Genomic DNA, 17,902 nt, shown 5'->3' on the forward strand with positions numbered 1-17,902 from the left:
GGAAGAGCCTGAAGGAGTCTAATGGGGCATCCAGAAAGGCGATCAGAACGTTCATCAGCTCCTAACCAAGACCTGCCCACTTGTTCATACTCGTCATCCAGGATCCCAGTGCAGGGAACGGTTGGCCCGTTGGCCCATGATGGTCTGCAGGGCCCCGGTGCTGGGGCTGCAGGGCCAACACACGGGTGGCACAGCCCCAGGGCAGGAGCAATGTCCTCCTGGGGAAGGGGGAGAAGGAGGTGGGGCTGCCAGGGCTGGCACAGGTGTGGAGGCAGAGCCCTGATGGCAGGGGAGGCTGATTCGCTGGTGGAGAGAGGGAAGCCCAGATACAGCTGGGTATGAGGGGTAGGCAGGAGTTTGCCCCTTGTCTCAGGAGCAGGCAGCCTGGAGCTTGCAGGTAGGTGGGGAGTAAATGCTGGGCTGGGGAGGTGCTGGGGATGGAAGGGGCACCCCCAGAGGTGAGGCAGCGGTGGGGAGCTGTAGGCTCTGTGTGTGCTTGTCCTGGCGTCAGAAAGCTGGGTGCTGCCTGGGAGGAGGTTCCTCCAAGAGAAGCTGCAATAGGCCTGTAAGTTACCTTAGTTTGGGCTCAACTTGTTGGCTTTTGTGTTAATTTAGAAGCTACCAGCTCTCCTGCAAAACCACTGGCCTCTTTTTGCAGAGGTTTGACTTGAAGAGTTGGGTTGTAGGCACTGTATTGAGTATGTGACACTTCATTTGTGATGTGCTTTGCCGTCCTTCATCTCAATGCACTATTAATGATAGTAATTGTGAAACTTCAAACACTTGGAGGACTTCCCACATGAAAACTTCTGTTTTGATATGTGAGAAGCAGAGTTATACCAACACGCTTCCTCTACTGCATTCTCTGCCTGAACCTATGCCCAAGGCCTGTGGCCTGTGTGAGACGATTGTAATACCCGTAACCCAGGATAGCCCCTCTCTTACTAATATGCGGATGGTTCGTATGAATTTCCATCATCTGCTGCTTCTTTGTCCAAATATAAATTGACTCTGGTGGGTGGGAGGGAAGAGACAGAAATTTCCATTCGCCCCAGCAGCAGGATTTTGCATTTCCTGTAGCCACTGTGTCTCTACAAGATGAAACGAAGTCTTTCCATTGGGTGAGTGGAAACTTCTGGCTTCTTCTTCTCCCTTTGGTCTGGGCACAAACGAACTTGCACAAAACAATGCAAGATAGGCATGGGCTGGACTCGTTTCTTGCCCCTTTGGCAGTGGGAACGTGTCACCTTTCTGTGGTGCTGTGACTGGGATGCTGGTGGAGCTGGAGCATGGAGATCTGTGTAGGGCAAGGGGGAAATCCAGGCCTGAGGTGAGATGTGTAGGTGGAAGGGGAGCACCCAGCTGGGAAACATAAGAAAATGAGCCCTGTACCTTCTTGGCATCTCTCATTTAAAGAGAACTTTTTTATTTCTGAGTAGCTTTGTAACAACTGCGGTCTCCTCACGTGGCACGGAAACAGCACTGGAGCAGTGTCACTGGGGTTTTGTGGCACAGATGCTAATGCAAAATTAACGAGAGCCAGAGGGACTGCCCTGGCTAGGGTTAGTTCCTAGCAGACTAACGCCACCCAGCAGCTGGACCCTATGGACCCTAATTTGAGTGCAAGGCAAGTGCCACCTCCTGCTCTAGGCTATGGAGAGATGGGCTTGGGCAGCTGGATGTGCAGCCACCTCTCCTCTGCCTTTTGACTTGGCACATATTTCTGCCTAGGTGAGGAATGGTGCTCATCTCAAAGCAGAAGCTTCTGGAAACCCCAGGGTGGTCGCTGAGAGGGAATGCCAGCAGGGATTCTGCAAACATGCTGGCTGCCAAAAAATGGTAGCAATTGGAAAACTGCCTGTTGGGAGGCTGGGTCGGTATTTTTAAACTGACCGGTGACAGCAAACACAGCTAAATTATTCGTGGTATGCCTCTTCTTGCAAGAGCGCAGATGACAGCCTTCTCTCAGACTGGTAATTTGCCAGATTAAGGAAGTCTTTTTTCTTTATTATTTTTTGCTGAGTTTCTGCTGTTAGGTAACTAAGGCAAACTTCATCCGCTCTTCACTGCAAGCTTCAACCTTGGTTAAGGCAGAGATCCAAACACTTTCCCACCATGCTTCCAGCTTTCCTTTTTTTTCTTGTGGGAATTCGCATTGAGTGAGTCTTGGCCAATGATGTGCTCACTCGGGAAGGCTGCAGTACTGCCTGTCACTTTGACTGATTTCATATCAAGGGCTTGTTCCTTGATCCCCGGTTTTATCCCAACTCTGACCTGTGTGGCTGGGAGCGCTGGCTGTGCTACGTCCACCTGCAGCTTTGCACTTGTGCTCTAGGTGGAGTAACTCGGGATGGAAACCCTCCTGCTGCGCGTAGCCCCGTCTTTGGACTGCCTCCCTTTTTTGGGGGGACGGGGGACAGGGACGAGTCCCCGGGGCTCGGGGACCGGCGGTGTGCGGCTCCCTCTGCCGGGCGCCGCGGGGCTGCTCCCCCCGGGACAAACCCGGCGCTGGGAAGAGGGAACAGCTTCGGAGGCTGCCCCTCGGGTTTGGCTGTCGCTTGCTGCCTTCCCCCCCTCCCCCCGTTGATATGTTGCGTTTTAGCATCTGAACTCTCTGTAAATTTTCTAGTAACTTATTACAGGCGGAAAAAAACTTGCTTTGAGGGCTTACACAAAAGCTGCAAGAACGGTAACTTCGGTTCTGCCTGCACTGTGGGTGCTCTGTTGGCTGCCTCTGCTGCCATACCAATACAAGTGCTGCAGCTCCTTCCCGTGGCTGCTGCTTGTACAACCCCCGTGGCAGCACCTCCAGGCTTGCCCTACAGAGAACCCTGTCCCATCTAAGTTTGCTTCATGCCATTTCTCTTGTCATTTTAAATTTCTTTTGACTGGAGTTTTAAAGAGTAGAGCTTAGCCAAGGACAGAGGATAGTGTTTAGCTGGGTAGGATTTTGCATACAGCAAAGCGTAGCCACTCTTGCACCAGTCAGGATTTGGTGCCATCCTTATGGATCCTAAAGCCCAGTAATAAACCGTGAATGTTTCTGCTTTAGGTGACTTCCTTCAAAAGAACTGTACTTGAAACCTGTCCTTTCTCTGTGGGTCTCAGCCTGCCTGGACTCAAAAAGCCATGCAAGGAGGCTGAAGTGCTCCTTGGGGCTGGGTTGCTTGGGTTTGACCCTGCCAGGAACAAGGGCTTTCCCTCTGGGCTCCTGGGTGCTAGCCAGGAAGCTTTCACATCTTGTAAAGAAGCATCTCAGATTTAGAGGAGTGAGCAGCGTGATGGATGGAGGAGAAGGGAGTGCTCCTCAGCCAGGTGGGCTCTTGGCACTGCTCCCACAGGTTTTGTTGCTGTCTGGGAGATGAGATGCTTGCTCTTCCAGAAGGCACAGCTGCACCATCTCACCGAGTGATGAGACATGGGAAGTGTGGTTAGTGGGTAGGGAAGAGTTGTTGCAGCTGTTCTCTGCTCTAAATTCTGTGTTGCTATGAAGTTTTCTAACTCGTTACCTGTCCCTCAATTTGTTTTAAGCTTCTTCTGGCCCTTGCAATAGTGTTACTCCTGATGTCATTGAATTTGGGGATGGGGGAACTGACACTTGCTGCTAGCAAATAGTGTTCATACTGGGCTTGACCACTGGAGACTCAGGAATGCCTTCATTATTTACTGCATGCTTACGCAGCTTCTATCTCTATTTTGGAAGCAGAGAAATGCAACAGGAAGCAAATCACTTAGTGTAAAAGCTGTTTTTCTGAGTTTAAGCATTTTTCATTAAGCATATTTCTAGTCTAAGCATTTATTTTTTTAAAAAGTAAGCAAATACACGAGACACTTTTGAAATGCGTGTCTAATAACTCCCGTAGCTTTGTGCTGGGTGAGTACGTGGTTAGTTTAAAAGCTGCTGCCGCTTCTGACACCTGTTCAGGTTTCCAAAGGCACATTTCGGCAGGGATGCGAATCTTTTGGAAAGCCGTGACTTTAAGATCGCGATTTAATTTCAATTCCGCGGTTTCTGTCACTGCTGTCCGGAGGGAAGAGAGCCGCTCTTGCGGGGGGCACGGCCCCGGTGTGCCCTGTGCAGGCAGAGCCCGGTGGGTGCACGGCCCCGGCCCCGGCCCCGCTCCGCCGCCAGGGCGCGCCGGCAGCCGCTTCTCGGCTCCTTCCGTGGCATCAGGGGCTGCCCAAAGCAGCCTGAGCAGTGAAACCCCACTGCCCGTGGGTTTCTGTTCCTTTTTTCCCCCCCGTTTTTAAGTGCCTCTGGTTCACATCTGCATCCTCTCCGTGCTGCTGCTCTGTGCTGGCCGCATGTGCTGCGCTCTCAGGGGGGCAGAGGTGTGGAGATGGACAACTGAACCCCTTTTCCCTGGAAAACCAGGCTAGAAATTCAAACAGCAACCAAATTTCTTTGGAAATCCTTCTGTTATAATTCCCAGAGCAGGCTCTGCCTTGAGGGCTGGGGGAAGAGCAAGGCACAGGACAGAGCAAGGCACATCAGGTCAAAATGTCTCTGGAGTGAGATTTATTTGAAATTCAGTGATTATGTATTGTTCTTGTCCTATGCATTTGCCTTTTTTTTTTTTTAAGAGCAGGAAAAGGTGTCCGTATCCTTCTGCTGTGAAGAATAGCTTCTCTTTCTGTGGCTTCAACTTGTAAGTTTCGAGTTTCCTCCCTGAGCTTCCTCCAGGAGCTGTTTCAGCCCCAGATGCTTTGCATATGTGGGAAAGGCATATGTTTGTTCACGGACAGAGCACCTTGGCCTTCCAAAACTTTGTCTTTCTGTTGGCAGTGCTGGTTATGAATTTATTGCTACTCGTAGGACTGGAAAGGTGTAAAATTAAAAAGTGAATTTTCAGAACTAGGAAGAGTTACTGCAACAAATGTGTATGTGAACCACCAAGATCAAAGGACAAAAAGGGATCCTCAAGCACACTTCTCCCTCCTCCTCTTCCCACATCAAACCTTGAGGTTCTGGCCACTCGGCACAACTCTTACCAAACGTTCCCTCTTGTTTCCTAAGGAAATAGCAGTGGTGGGGCTTTACTGGCTGCCTGTCAGCCTGTTGATCAGCATTGTCCTAAGGGTTTTGGACCTGTTGCTCAGTTTCAGTGGCATGTGAACATGAAGACCAAAGGTGCTGTCCCCAAGGTGAGGAAGCAGCCACGATGTGAGGCATGCTACCTGGATGTTACCTGTTTGCAAAAGGGTACTGACTTCAGTGAGGTTGAAGTAAATAAGAGCAAAATCGAAGGTCAGGGCTAAGACTTGGATTTATGTTTTTCCTTTCATGAACGTTGCTGAGAAGAGGTTACCTACCCCCATCTGTTCTCTGCAAAGAAGTCACCTTAATTTCAAAATAAAGCTGTAATTTTCTCATGGCTTGAGAGGAATGCTAATCACCAGCCTGCCTGTGAGTTTCAGGGGCTACTGCAACCGAGATTATTTATCCCATCACTTTGCACAGGGGCTGTTAAAATGCAGGCTTGTCCTGGGTAAGGACAAGGCAAGCTACTTCTTGAATCTTTCCATAATGTTAATAAGAATAATCAGACACTGGAAAAGCCTGAGGAAGAGAAATTGCTTCTGGACAAATATTCCATGAGTGCTTAAGCTGAAGATATCCCTAATGCTGCTCTGCCCTGATCTCTGCATCACTCCAGAGCTTCTGTCCTTGACCTTTCTCTAAGCCTTGAGTGCCTTATTATGGGGTTGAAAAAGCATTATACATCCATCCAACTTGTTTCTTTATTGTTTATATGCTTTCTTGGGGAAGCAAAACCTTTTAATGAGCAGTTGGAAGTTGCACAACAAGTGAACTTGAAAGTCATTGATGTTTTTTAAACTCTAGCTAAATAGCTGCTCATGACGCCAGGTCAAGGGAATGGAAACTCGAGTCAATAATGGGACTGGGCAGGAATTCACTGATAAAACAGCTCTTGTTTGCTTGCTTGGGGAATGATATTTTGAAGAAATGGAGGTGTGGTGATGAAGAACAGGAAAAGCCCTGGAGGGGGCTACGCCTGGTGTTTTCAGGTGGCTAGGTGGGGAGGAAGGTGCTCCTGCACTGGGAAGGCCACAGCTCCTGACCCCAGCATGGCCAAGCACCCTTCCAAGGCTCCTGGCTTGGGCATGGCTTCTAAATTTTAAACAGAAGTACTCAAAATAAAATACTTTATGGATGACTTCTGCAGCAGAGCAGTCTTGTTTTGGATTCTCCCTTCTGCAGGGAACTTTCACATTCCAAAATCAAGGGAAAATGCAGGCTCACAAAAACAGTTCACCAAATGAAAGAGCACAAAAATGGATGTTTAACATTGGGACCCGTGACCAAAAGATCTGCTACAAAATGAGTAGTAGCAGAAGAAATGATATATTCCTCAGGCAGTTCCATTAATACAGGTAGCATATAAAAATTGATGAAAACCTCTCTTGATTGAGCAGCATAGCCTATATATGTATCAGTAGAGGTAATTTATCAGTAACTAGATACAGTAGTGTGACAACCAGCAGCTAGAGCTGCTGATCTAGCTAGGTAAATATTGCATCTGGTAACCAGATTGTGTCCGTATAGAAGTCATATGCATGGATTGCCAAGGATGTGTTTAATAGTACCGTACTCTGCAAAATTCAGCTTACTCTGATTCTTTTGAAATCGTGTATGAAATCATGACTAAAATAACTAAACAAGACCCAGCTACAATGCCAAGGTTCAACATAAAACAAAGTGTTCAGTATGCCACAAGGTACCGGTGTCCCCTGTACAAGATGTCCTTGCTTTGTCAAAGCAGTCTTTTTTTTTTTACTGTATACAGCCTGGGATGCTACAGAAATTTCAGTAAAAGATCTGGAAATAAGTCCATGCAATAGCAACTCAAAATTTTTTGTTGCTGTTGAACTAGGCTCAAAAGACTTACATGAGATATGTAGTGGGTCACAAGTTGTGCAAAGGTTGCACTCTGAGGGCTAGAATGTTATTCTCTTGTGAAAACAATCTGGTTTGTTGCTATCCATCCGATCAGATGCAAGCTATTACTTGTTTAAGCAAATCCTCCAGGAAGTTCAGAGCTGGAGCTTAGCCAGACTGTGCTTCCAAGGAAGAGAAGTTCATAAGATAATTCAAAGGAAGGAAATGTGAACTTGGGTATAGCAATAAAGTATTGGTATTAAAAATATCTCAAAGTATGTGGTTATGTAATGGAGAGTAGTCGATCACAGTTGAAATACAGCTTTTGCAAATGTATTGATTAAAAAAAGTCTCTGAATAAAACCACATATATCAGAAATGCAAGCTTCAAGACACACTTCAGATGCGTGGTTCTGATTTCAGCCAAGATCAACTGATAATTCAGCTTCATTTATTGCAAGCTATTTGTCAGCCAATACAAATATTTTATATTTTATAAAAAATATATGTATTTTATGTCCAGAAATACTTTGGAGTGCTCATCTGAACAAAACATCAATCTCTTAGAGGGGCAAAAGAAAAAGCTCCAGTATTTCAGTGGCAATAGCAACCTAATGCAAGCAGGCTTTGCTTTAATCCACAGTGAGGCAGTCACGCTTTACCTAGTGTGTGACTTGCTTTAATCTGTTTAGCACCTACACAGGGAAGCAATGGAAGTTTTGCAACATGTATCGCTATTCCAGGGAGAATTATGGCTGGGAAGTTTTTTCACACATGTAAGTTAAATCTGCTTGGTAGCACTGAGTACAGCCGTTCGTCTGCTTTATTAGTGGGGTCTGTTAACCACATGCTTTTCTTTTAATTGTGGGGAAATAATGATTGTCTGTGCCTTGCTTAGAGAATTACTGCTTACACAAGGGTTTCACTGGAAAGGATGGCTGGGCTGGGGCATAAAGCAGTGGATCACTTAACGGCTGGGTATCGATGAGCTGCACTTCTGGGGGCTACAGGATGTGCTGCTTTGAAGTGGCTGCTTGAAGGTGTGACTCCAGCAGTGTTTATGCAAGGGAGAAAGCTCTTGGTAAAATTCCTGAATAGCTGGCATGGAAATACTGCATGGTTTTCTGCGTCCCACAGCACAAGATGAGCTTTTTAGGAAAGGTCTGGGGAGAGGTCTAGAGGGACAAGTACAACATTTCTAAAGGGAAACCTTGATCTTCTGGTAGTGAGCCAGTATTAGCATCCTCTTTTAATAGGAACATTCTTTAATGTGCATTCTGTATGCGCTTCCCATAAAGCATGGGGGTAGTAAAAGAAAGTCTTTTCTTTTATCTAAAAGCAGTAGCCAGGGAGCAGCAAGATGTCCTGACTCCATTACTTGCTATAGTTTAAATTACTTGCTATAGTTTAATTTTGGAAGAAAAGAGCAGTCTTTCATTTGTTGCAAGCTCACAAAGCATCCTTTAGTACAGCGCCTTGTTCACATTAGGCTTTGCGCTTGCTATTTACTCATGCTGGCACATATTAGAACTTGACTGCTTTTACTGCTGTGAAGAGACTGCTCTGTTACATGGCCCTGGTTTGAGCATGAGTTAGTGCTTGTGCTTTGGGGTGTTGATACCTTTCTCACTTCATGCTCGGTTGCATAGCTTAGAGCTGTGGCTGGATTTTCTCCAGGAATTCAGCTATCCATATTTTGGGGGTGGACTTTCAAATGTGTGTAAGCTGGAAATAATTGTTGCAATGTTTTTAAAAAATAAATGGATGAAGCATAAGGTCACTTCTTTGCAAGAGCAAATCACGGCATTCATGCTTCTACAACTACCAACTCATATTACATATTAAATGTGAGCTTGCTGAACAGATTTAACTTGCTTGAGTTTGAATTATGTCAAATTGTTGCCTTGCATTAAAAATATCCAACAATGCGTGACATGAGATAGATATCTTTTCATGAGACCATATGTCTGATTGCTTGCATTTTCCAAGTTGTAGTCTGTTTGTGCTCCAGCACCTCACTGAGAAGTGTGCAGTTGTGTTCTGTGCCGATATTGAGCCTCCTTCAAATAAAAATGTTTCTGGGCAAGCAGAATTTCTTTGGCACTGTGCACTATATGGGGCCGGGGGTCTTCTATCACTAACTCTTCAGAAGAGAGACTTGCTCCTTCTATTTACATCTAAGGCATCTGTTAAGATCTGCTAAGACATAGTGTCTGCTAAACTATTGTGTTTTACAGAAGGGCCCGGTACTTAAGTCTAGGCCTGGAGGCTTTGTGATGCTATATGATATGGAAACAGTATGAACTGGTTCCTGTCCCAGGTATTCATAATCAAATATTAGAGTGAGTTAAGAGGCTATCTACTCACAAGTGTGATTATTACTAAAAACACTAGAAAAAAATGCCCTCAGAAAACTTCATGATTTAACAGTATCTGGCATAAAGAAGCATGTTAAAGAATCTGTTTTTCTGGCTATAAAAATCAGCTCTGTGATTCAAAGTACTACAGTGCCATGTCTCGTGAAACATATCTGTTCTATTAATACCTCATTTTAATAAAGTGGAAAGCACTGAAAACTGTCTGAGGGTCAATAGTTGTCATATTGTTTGTTGGTATTTACTCACTTGCCTCTGACACAGTATACTTCTAATTGGCAGGCAGGCAAATGAATTGGCTATAATTCTTCTTGCAATGCTCTCAGCAGGTTGCAAGGGAACAGGAGAGGGAAGGAGAAGCTCAAACAGCATCATGCCTAGGGGGAAATAACAGGACAGAAAGCCCAGAAACTGGAGCTGAAAGAAAAAAGGAAGATTCATGGGAGGGAGAACCATGTGTGCAGAAAGTTCCACTGCACTGATGGTAGCTAGAGCAAAGGGATTGTGCGTGACCTTCCCTGTTCCACAAGGGACTGACCTTGGTCATCTTTTCTGTGTGGGATCTCTCACTGGAAGCAGTGAGGAGCTCTGAGTCTGTAGCTACGATGGGTCCAGGTTGTGGAAGGTTTTATTTTTTTTTTAGTTGTCCGCAGTGTTGTGGCAAACCTATGCCACCCTTGACATTCTTTACACTTGGATTAATGTGAAGAATGATGAGCCCTCCAAGCAGACGTATGGAAGAAGACAAAAGCAATGTCTTCCATGTGCATCTCCATTCCTCTTTAAGTTTTGAGTTGCATTTTTTTGATGACTACACTAAGAATGAAGGGGCAGATTTGATAGTACTTGGATGCAGTCTTTGACCGAAGGTGTAGGAATTGCTTCTTAAATTTGAAAACAGCAAGACAGGTGCATTTGGCAATTGGCTGTTGTGCCTTGCTGAGCCTTGGCGCATGGAGGGATGTCACGCAAATGCAGCAAGTACCCACTGGGATACCTGGCTGCTCCAGTGCCAGCAAGGTTTAATGGAAGCAAGCCTTCTTTCCTGGAAGGGAAAGCATGGAAACAAACCCAAGACAGGTTCTGCTGGTGATACTGGCTGTTTTAAAACAGAAAAGAGCATAAAGAAAGAAAACAGATCCTGCTCTGTGGGTAAGGAGAACTAGGGGGGAAGGGGAAGCACAAGAGGGCTTTTAGGAACTCTCCAGAAATTCCAGTTAACCAGAAATCCAGATGTGGATCAGCACGGGATCCATATGCTAAGGAAAATGTATTTTAAAAAAGCAAGAGAGAAAATGGTGCTGCAGATTGAACTCCTCAAACCATAGAAAGCGCTCAACTTTTGGTTCCAGTACTTGAAAATGATTGCCAAAGCCTTATAATGTCTGTTTGTTGTGATAGTTACCACCAATATCAACCATTCTCTTGTTCATTGCCCTTTATACCTGAGGAAAATAAGAGCTGTTTTATCAGTGGAATTTGGTGGGGTATCCTCTGGGGAGGCAGTAAGCAGACCTTGGGCGGGGGTGGGATGGGGGGACAATGCTGTGTTTACTGCCCCAGACACTGCTGCTTGCTCATTTCATGACTTACAGACTTCCAGAAGGGAAGCAGGCCTTAAGGAAAGAAATAACTTTTCACAGACATAACAGGCCTCAGAAGATTAGCCTGTGTTACTTTAAATTTGATTAAACTCATGCCAGGATATTGCTTTCAGATACTCCGTTTGAGGGGAAGGTGGTTTAAAAAGTGTATGGAATTTGGGTCACAAATTAACAATTTTCCCATTGTTCTCCTTCCTCTCTGGTTAATAAGCTGTAGTGTGATTTGGAGAACTCATCACGTACAACAATTGCAGGAATAGCCCACATTACAATCTGTTGACTCTTCCATGCAAGATGCACGCTGCTTGCAATATTCTTTCTGCTTTATCTCAGTCGCCAGCTGTGTAACCTCTGTGAGAAAGACTCTTACTGAGCATAACTCTACAGGTGATGTGCTCGTTTCCACTGCTGTTCTTTTCTGATTTGTCCCAGTATGAACATCACTAAAATCAACATGTCAGCTGCCATTTCAAGTCTGTTTTGCTGAGAGAAATTTTATTGCTATTTTCTATTATCTTTTTGTAGAATTTGGAAATTAATTCTCAAAACTGTGCTAAGTTATACTAGGAAAATGCTTGTGATATAAAGGTGCTTCATCCCAATAAATCTTCAGGTATACTTAAAATACTTCTCCAGGAAATAGGCAAGGATCAGGTGAGGTTAAATGGTATATTTGTGGCAGAGTAGAAACTCAGCTCTGGTCTCTCATAGCAGAAGCAAATATCCCTTTTCCTAATTTTCAACAGTTACAGAATCTCTTATTGTCTTTTAAAGGTGTATCTTGGATGGTTTCCATTAGGCAGAAGCAAAGCTCACCATGTTAGAGTGTGGGAGGAGTGTAAGAAAAGGAAGAAACAAAAGACATTTTTCACACCCCCTGGAAAGCTCTCAAAAAGAACAGAACTATTAATGCACTGGGGGGAAGTATGAAGAAAGTGCACACAGCTGCTATCAAGTAAATTGTGCAGGACTGATCAGATGACAAAAATGTTGGAATACGCTTCAGGGACTATAACTGCCATGCCAAAGGAAATCTGATAGAAGTTCCACAAGCAAGAAGGATATTTTTTTTGTTGATGGAAAAACTGCTCTGCTGTTGTATTCTCAGTTCTAAAATGATGTCCAAGCTCTCCCTCTTGCTGAATTCTCCCCTATGCACGTTGTTACTCCAACGTAGAAGGGCTTACAGCATTAAAGAAAATGCAAGTAGCACCAATATTATGCGTATTCTGGGCTCACAATTTTGGTACCCATTTACATGTGGAATTTCCAAACTGTGGGAATTTAGGAAGCTCAAGTGCTGACATACTGTCACAGAGTAAAGTGCTTTGTCCTGTTCAGGAGGCAGCACTTCCATACACCTACTATGCTATGGAGGGGCCGAAGGAAGGGTGGTTTATCTGTTGACATGTAGAGAGCTGGCACTCAGAAATGTGAAGAGCCTCTTGGGGTGGAGCTGGAATTAGCAGTTGTGTGCAGGTGGTGACAGTTCTGCAGATGTGCCCTGGGAGGGAGGACATGTTTCTGAATTGATAATATTTTCTGTAGTGTTGTTATGCTTAGCTTCCAGTGCCCTTCTGATAGCCATTCCTCTGGTGCTAAGACCCATAGGAAGAATAGGTAAGGATTTTTGTTAGAGATGCAAGCTTTCACTTGCTGAATTTCCTGAACTGAAAAAATCCAGAAATCAGGATGCAGTGGGCACAAACTGAGATACAAGAAATCCTATTTAAACATAATTGAAAACAAATAACCAAAATATCGCACTACTTTTATGGTGAAGGTGCTCGAGCAGTGGAACAGGTTGTTCAGAGAGGTTGTGGAGTCTCCATCTTTGGAGACTTGAGGTTTTGGATATTCAGGTTAACAGAAGCATATCCTTGATTTAAAGGCTCCCTTTCTGGTGATAGCCTCTATAAAAATGAGTTTACAGGAATGAAAAAGACCCATTAATTCAAAGTTCTTGGAGTGAGATCCTGAATGCTTGCTTTGACACCTAAAGCAGGATTCCCATACTATGTAGGTGTCTAGATCAAAGACAGCAAGCTACAGTCTGCACTCAGTGGCTGCCTAAATAAAGATGTGTAAAACTAAGCTAGTTCCTTCTTATTTGTCCCCAGAGTTCCTCGCATGCAAAGCTGGATGTGCAAGCATGCACACAGGTAGCCCAGCCTGGGAAGCTGGGTCCCTGGGAAGCTTGTGACAACCTGGGTGCCTTTAGGACCTAGAGGTGAGGTTGTGTTTGTGACTGAAAGCTCAGGAGGGGCTGGATCCCCTCAATATGCTCGGAGCACTGCTGCTTGCACACACCAAACATGCAGCATGCTGTCTGTGCTACTCTGATGCAAAAGGGTGGAGAAGGAACCGATGCTCATCTCTTGTGCAGTGGCTTGGCAGCTATCTGCACCTTCTCCCTAGGAGGTTATAGCTCTGTGTTCAGCTATTTTCAGTCTGCCTTCCACTTTCCAGCAGCATCCCTCATTCATGAGCTGGGGAACTGTCCAGGCTGGATCTGCACTCTGGACTAGTTCTGCATCTTGGAGTAAAAGTCATAAGATCAGCTGATAGCCAAGCCAAAGCAAACATCATATCGGTCATAACAATAGGAGCTGTATGTATATTTTATACAGATTATTAACACTAGAGTACAGATTTTGTGGAGTAAGCATACTCAGTGTTTGTAAACTGCTATCAGCCTTCAGCGCTGTGTCAGAAGGACACCTATCTGATGTTTGCCTGATTCAGGACTGAGGCTTCCGGGCAGGATTGCAATCAAGTCATCAGTTCTGTGTGTTTTCAGGGAGAACTTGAACCTACTGGGTGATGTAGGAGGGGGGGTTACCCTTCCCTGCTTTCCCAACTGTAGTAATCAGTGATAAGTCAGTTAATGACAGTACAATGATAATCCTTTTGTCAGGTGGGTAGGCTGAATTCAGTATTTCTGTACCTCACATCCCTTTTTATTTGTAACAACAACAAAAAATGCCTAAGAATCATTCTTAGATGTTTTTGTAATAGCTGACATTCTTCAAGGAAGATTAATAAAGTTGTGTCTACTGAAAGCATGCCTTTTCTAGGCACAGCTTAAGGCTTCTCCATTTATATTCATGAAAAGAGCCTAATTCAAGGTGGTCTCTAATACCAACCCTTGCTGCACTTCAGGGCTGACTTGTAAGTTCAGCACTGCAGCAATAAAAGCATATAGATATCAGATCTGGCTGGGATTTTAGGTGAGAGAAAGAGGGCAGCTATCTCTTGGAAGGCAAGAAACTGTCAGAAATTTAAAAGGCGAACGACTACAAAATTGCATAAAACTGAACTTGTCGTGTAAGTGGTACAGTCAGATCTGCCGTTCATTGACTGATATCAGAAGAGCTGTATGCTTATGTGAGGATATAACTTATAAAAACACTGTAGAGTGTGGATTTTATCCTATATTGTTGCTTTTCACTCTTTTTACAGTCAATGCACACTGGCATTGACTGGAAAATCGTGTTGTTTGGTTTGTGGTATCCTGGTGGAGTCCACTTTACCATGTCTGTTCACCTGATGACCATCATCTTAGTTACTCACTGCACGCAGAGCCACAGAACTAAATACATTAATTTTTGCATGTTGAAATGAGATTTAACAGGCTTGCTTCCTGTACCACAGATTAATCATTCATCCCTAACTTTAACAGGAACTTAAATATACGTATATCTTTCATTTATTGGGCTTTAAAATGATAAGCATTTGAAAGCTGTGAGGGTTATTTGTATGTGATGTAAACATTCATGCTGCAGGATGTGAGCCAAAAGCTAAGTGGAGTCAAAAAGAAATCACTCAGTTAAGAAGTTATTTCATAAGTGCTTATTGAATTCTTTCTTTCTTCCTTTCTGAAGCGAATGGGTCTGATGTAGGGGAACGACTCTGGTCTCTTTGTTCTTTAATTGTAAAAGTAACTTTTCATTTTACATTCCAAATGGACACCATGATTTTGTGTAATATTTTTTTCTGAAAGGAGACTTGATTCTTCTAGCAGATTCAAAGGAAAATAGGGATTTACATGAAGAATATTCCATTATGATCTTTTTGATTGTGTTTTTTCTGCACAAACATAAAAGCTCCTAGTACCCCAAATCCAAACATTGCTTTTCACCCAGGTGTGTAAGTGCTTATAAGGACTTGAGCATCAGAGCTTGGCTTCAGTCCCTGTTTGTAAATACAAGAACTTAGTACAGAAACAGCAGGTGCTTTCTTCCCGAGGCAGATTCACTGACAACATAATACAGAAAGAAATCTGAGCTGGATAACAGTGCAATTGCAACACAATAGAGCAGATCTTGCATTTCTTGAGTGCCCTTTATGTAAAATATGGCAGGCAACTTGGAAGTCTCAAATTTGCCTAGAGATGGGAAAGCTAAAATGAAAAGTGTTTTATGTAACCACTGCATGTGTACTTTCTTTAATGAGGACTCAAAATTTTTGTTCAAGTAGATGGTTAAGCTGATCATCTATGAAATTTAAACAGAAGATGACAAACTTCTAAGGGCTATTTCCCACTTAGTGGCAAGTTTAAGGCTGAATGATAAGCTGAGGATAGAAGAAGAATTTTGACAGTCTTTTACCTAGCACTGTTCTGAGTGATGTTGAGTGTTATGAAATAGACATCCACTTTTATAAACAGGGCAGCTGGGCATGAAAGCTGCATGAAGATCATGTGCTGCATAAGTGACACAGCAAGGAGTGGAGCTCATCACAGTTGCTGGCCCAGAGCAGATAAAGTTGGGTTACCTCTGCATCTTCGTTTAATTTGGGGAGGGAGGGGGGTTAAATTGTTGTAACAGATGGTGAGCTGTGAATTCTTGCTTGTGTGATAAAGTGGATAACAAACTATAGAGTTTTGGCATCCAGTCAGCCCTAATACCAGTAATTTCAGAAGAAGTAACCATTTGGGATGAGCAAGTACTCATAAGTTAAGGAGATCTGGCCCCAGTAACATCCTTTTGTTATGACAGAAGGGAATTTTTTCATGTTCTTGCAGATTGGCCTAGTCAGAATTAGTCATGAAGTCATGTTGAATGTCATGAACAGCTTCTATTGTCTACAAAAAAAAAATAATAAGAAAATTCCTGAAAGGACTGATTTTTCTATTTTAAGTTTAGGATTTATTTGTTTTGGGAATACATTTAATCTAAAGTAATCAGGAAAAGTAAACTTTTCAAAATTAAGAAAAGGAATGGTGTATTATTCATCCTCCAAGTATTTTTTCAATTCCAATTTAGCAACAGATCCCAGACCCACTTATTTGCCTCCTACGTCTGCATTAGAGATTTGATGAGCCAATAATTTATCAAAAAGGCCAGGGGCCCCAGTAGTGAGTGTTGTGACATTTATGCCCTTTTGTGAATCAAAGCCAGACTTCCCAAAGCTGAATGCTCCAGCTGTGCTGAAGGCCTGGAAAACATTTTTCCTTTGGCATCTAGCACCAGCGAAGCCCCTTAGAGTAGGATTGCTCCAATTAATGGCCATCGCGGTGGATTTGGAACGCCTCCACCTGAAGCAGGGCAAAACAAGGGGCACTTTCAAATTGTGAGTGATTTTGCTGTCTTTGCTGGGGAGGTTGTTCTGATTCAGGCTGGCCTTCTCCCCCCCAGCAACAGGGGCACGTCAGGAAGGAATGCGGCATCTCTGGTTGAATTCAGGGGGTAATCTTATTGGGTTTGCAGAGTTACTTGGAGAACTGAGAGCTTCAGTCTGTAAGATGGACTAGTGCCCAGTGTGGCTAGTAAAAGTAAGAACGCTGTTAAAGTCATTACCAGAGGAAAAAACACACCCGCTAACTTCAAATAGGCTGTTGGCTTCTTGAGAGAGGGCCAAACTTCTTCCAATACCGAGGATTTTGCCAGTTACCTCCCCACCCCCCTTACATATGTGTGTATATAAAATGTTCCTTTTAGCCTGAATTGCTAAGAAAACAAGACATGTGAGCTCACTGTCTGTTTATCCATCCCCAGTCCCCTCCCATAACTTTTAACTCCACTGCTCAGTTTCCGCCAGTATTGAAAGAAAGCTTCAAAGACCATTAAACTCCCACTAGCTTGGGGGGCGTGAGGAGCCGGCAGAGGAGCAGGGGTAGCCCAGGATCCTGCATGGTAGCCAGCCCATGGGTGACTGTCACGGCCTCTCACCCCCCAAAGGGGTGCTGGGTGGATGCAGGGGGAGCCTGGGCTGGTGCCAGGAAAGATGCTGGAAAAGTAATGCTCCCGGCATGCCAGCAGGAAACCAGACTTTTCTAGCTGTGCTGCTTGTAGAGCAGCTTCTGAGCGAGACCAGTTATGGAGACGTCTTGCTTCTGGTTTCTGGTGTTGCTTGGTGAGCAAAAAAAAAAAAAAGCCTTGGACACATTGAAGCCAACAGCAAGACTGATGGCCTTCCTGTTGTGTTTGATTTCTCCTGAGGACTACCTGCAGTTTTCTTTAGGCCAACAAGACTTTGCAATCGTTGCAGACAATATCGATCTTCCTGTGATAGAGGTGGCTGGATTTTTGTTTAAAGGGCTCCCTTTCCTGATGAAGAGGTATGAGAAGGCAAGATTTTAGGTGGTGGCGAATTGGCCAAGCAAAGTTCTTTTGGGTAGAAACCACAGGATTTTGTTTGGTTATTGCGCTCTCCTATTCACTGAGCATATAATGACCTGCCTGAGTGTGTAACCCCTGTTCAGTAAAAATCAGAGTTTCCCCACAAAGCTGTGCAACTTGAATATTCCTCCAAGCTTCTCTGGTTGTCTCATTCTTATTAGGTGTTGCTACCAGGAGTTCTCTGAAGAGACTATTTTCTGTGAAAGGTCTTGGTCCGTAGAATAGGTTTCTATGGCTGGTCTAGCAAATGGGTGTATACTATTCAGGGCAAATAGCAAGATGGCAAGGTTATGGATTTTGTCTGACGTATTTATCTGACTCCTTATCTATCAATAAAGAGAGCCTTTGGGGAAGATGGTTTTCCTTCAGTTTCTGGACATATACTTGTATGGCTTCGTA

The 17,902-nt window shown here is 44.2% G+C and overlaps 1 long non-coding RNA gene across 1 annotated transcript in view; it reads left to right on the plus strand.

Moving 5' to 3' along the window:
* LOC308193611 overlaps positions 1–17,902 on the plus strand; it is a 47,450-nt gene continuing 29,548 nt past the window's right edge. The window contains exon 1 of the long non-coding RNA XR_013949811.1: positions 1–397. This is a non-coding gene — a long non-coding RNA (uncharacterized lncRNA). The remainder of the gene's footprint in view (positions 398–17,902) is intronic.

The sequence above is a fragment of the Anser brachyrhynchus genome, assembly GCF_964034855.1.
Source record: "Anser brachyrhynchus genome assembly, chromosome: 3".
NCBI classification, from domain to species: domain Eukaryota; kingdom Metazoa; phylum Chordata; class Aves; order Anseriformes; family Anatidae; genus Anser; species Anser brachyrhynchus.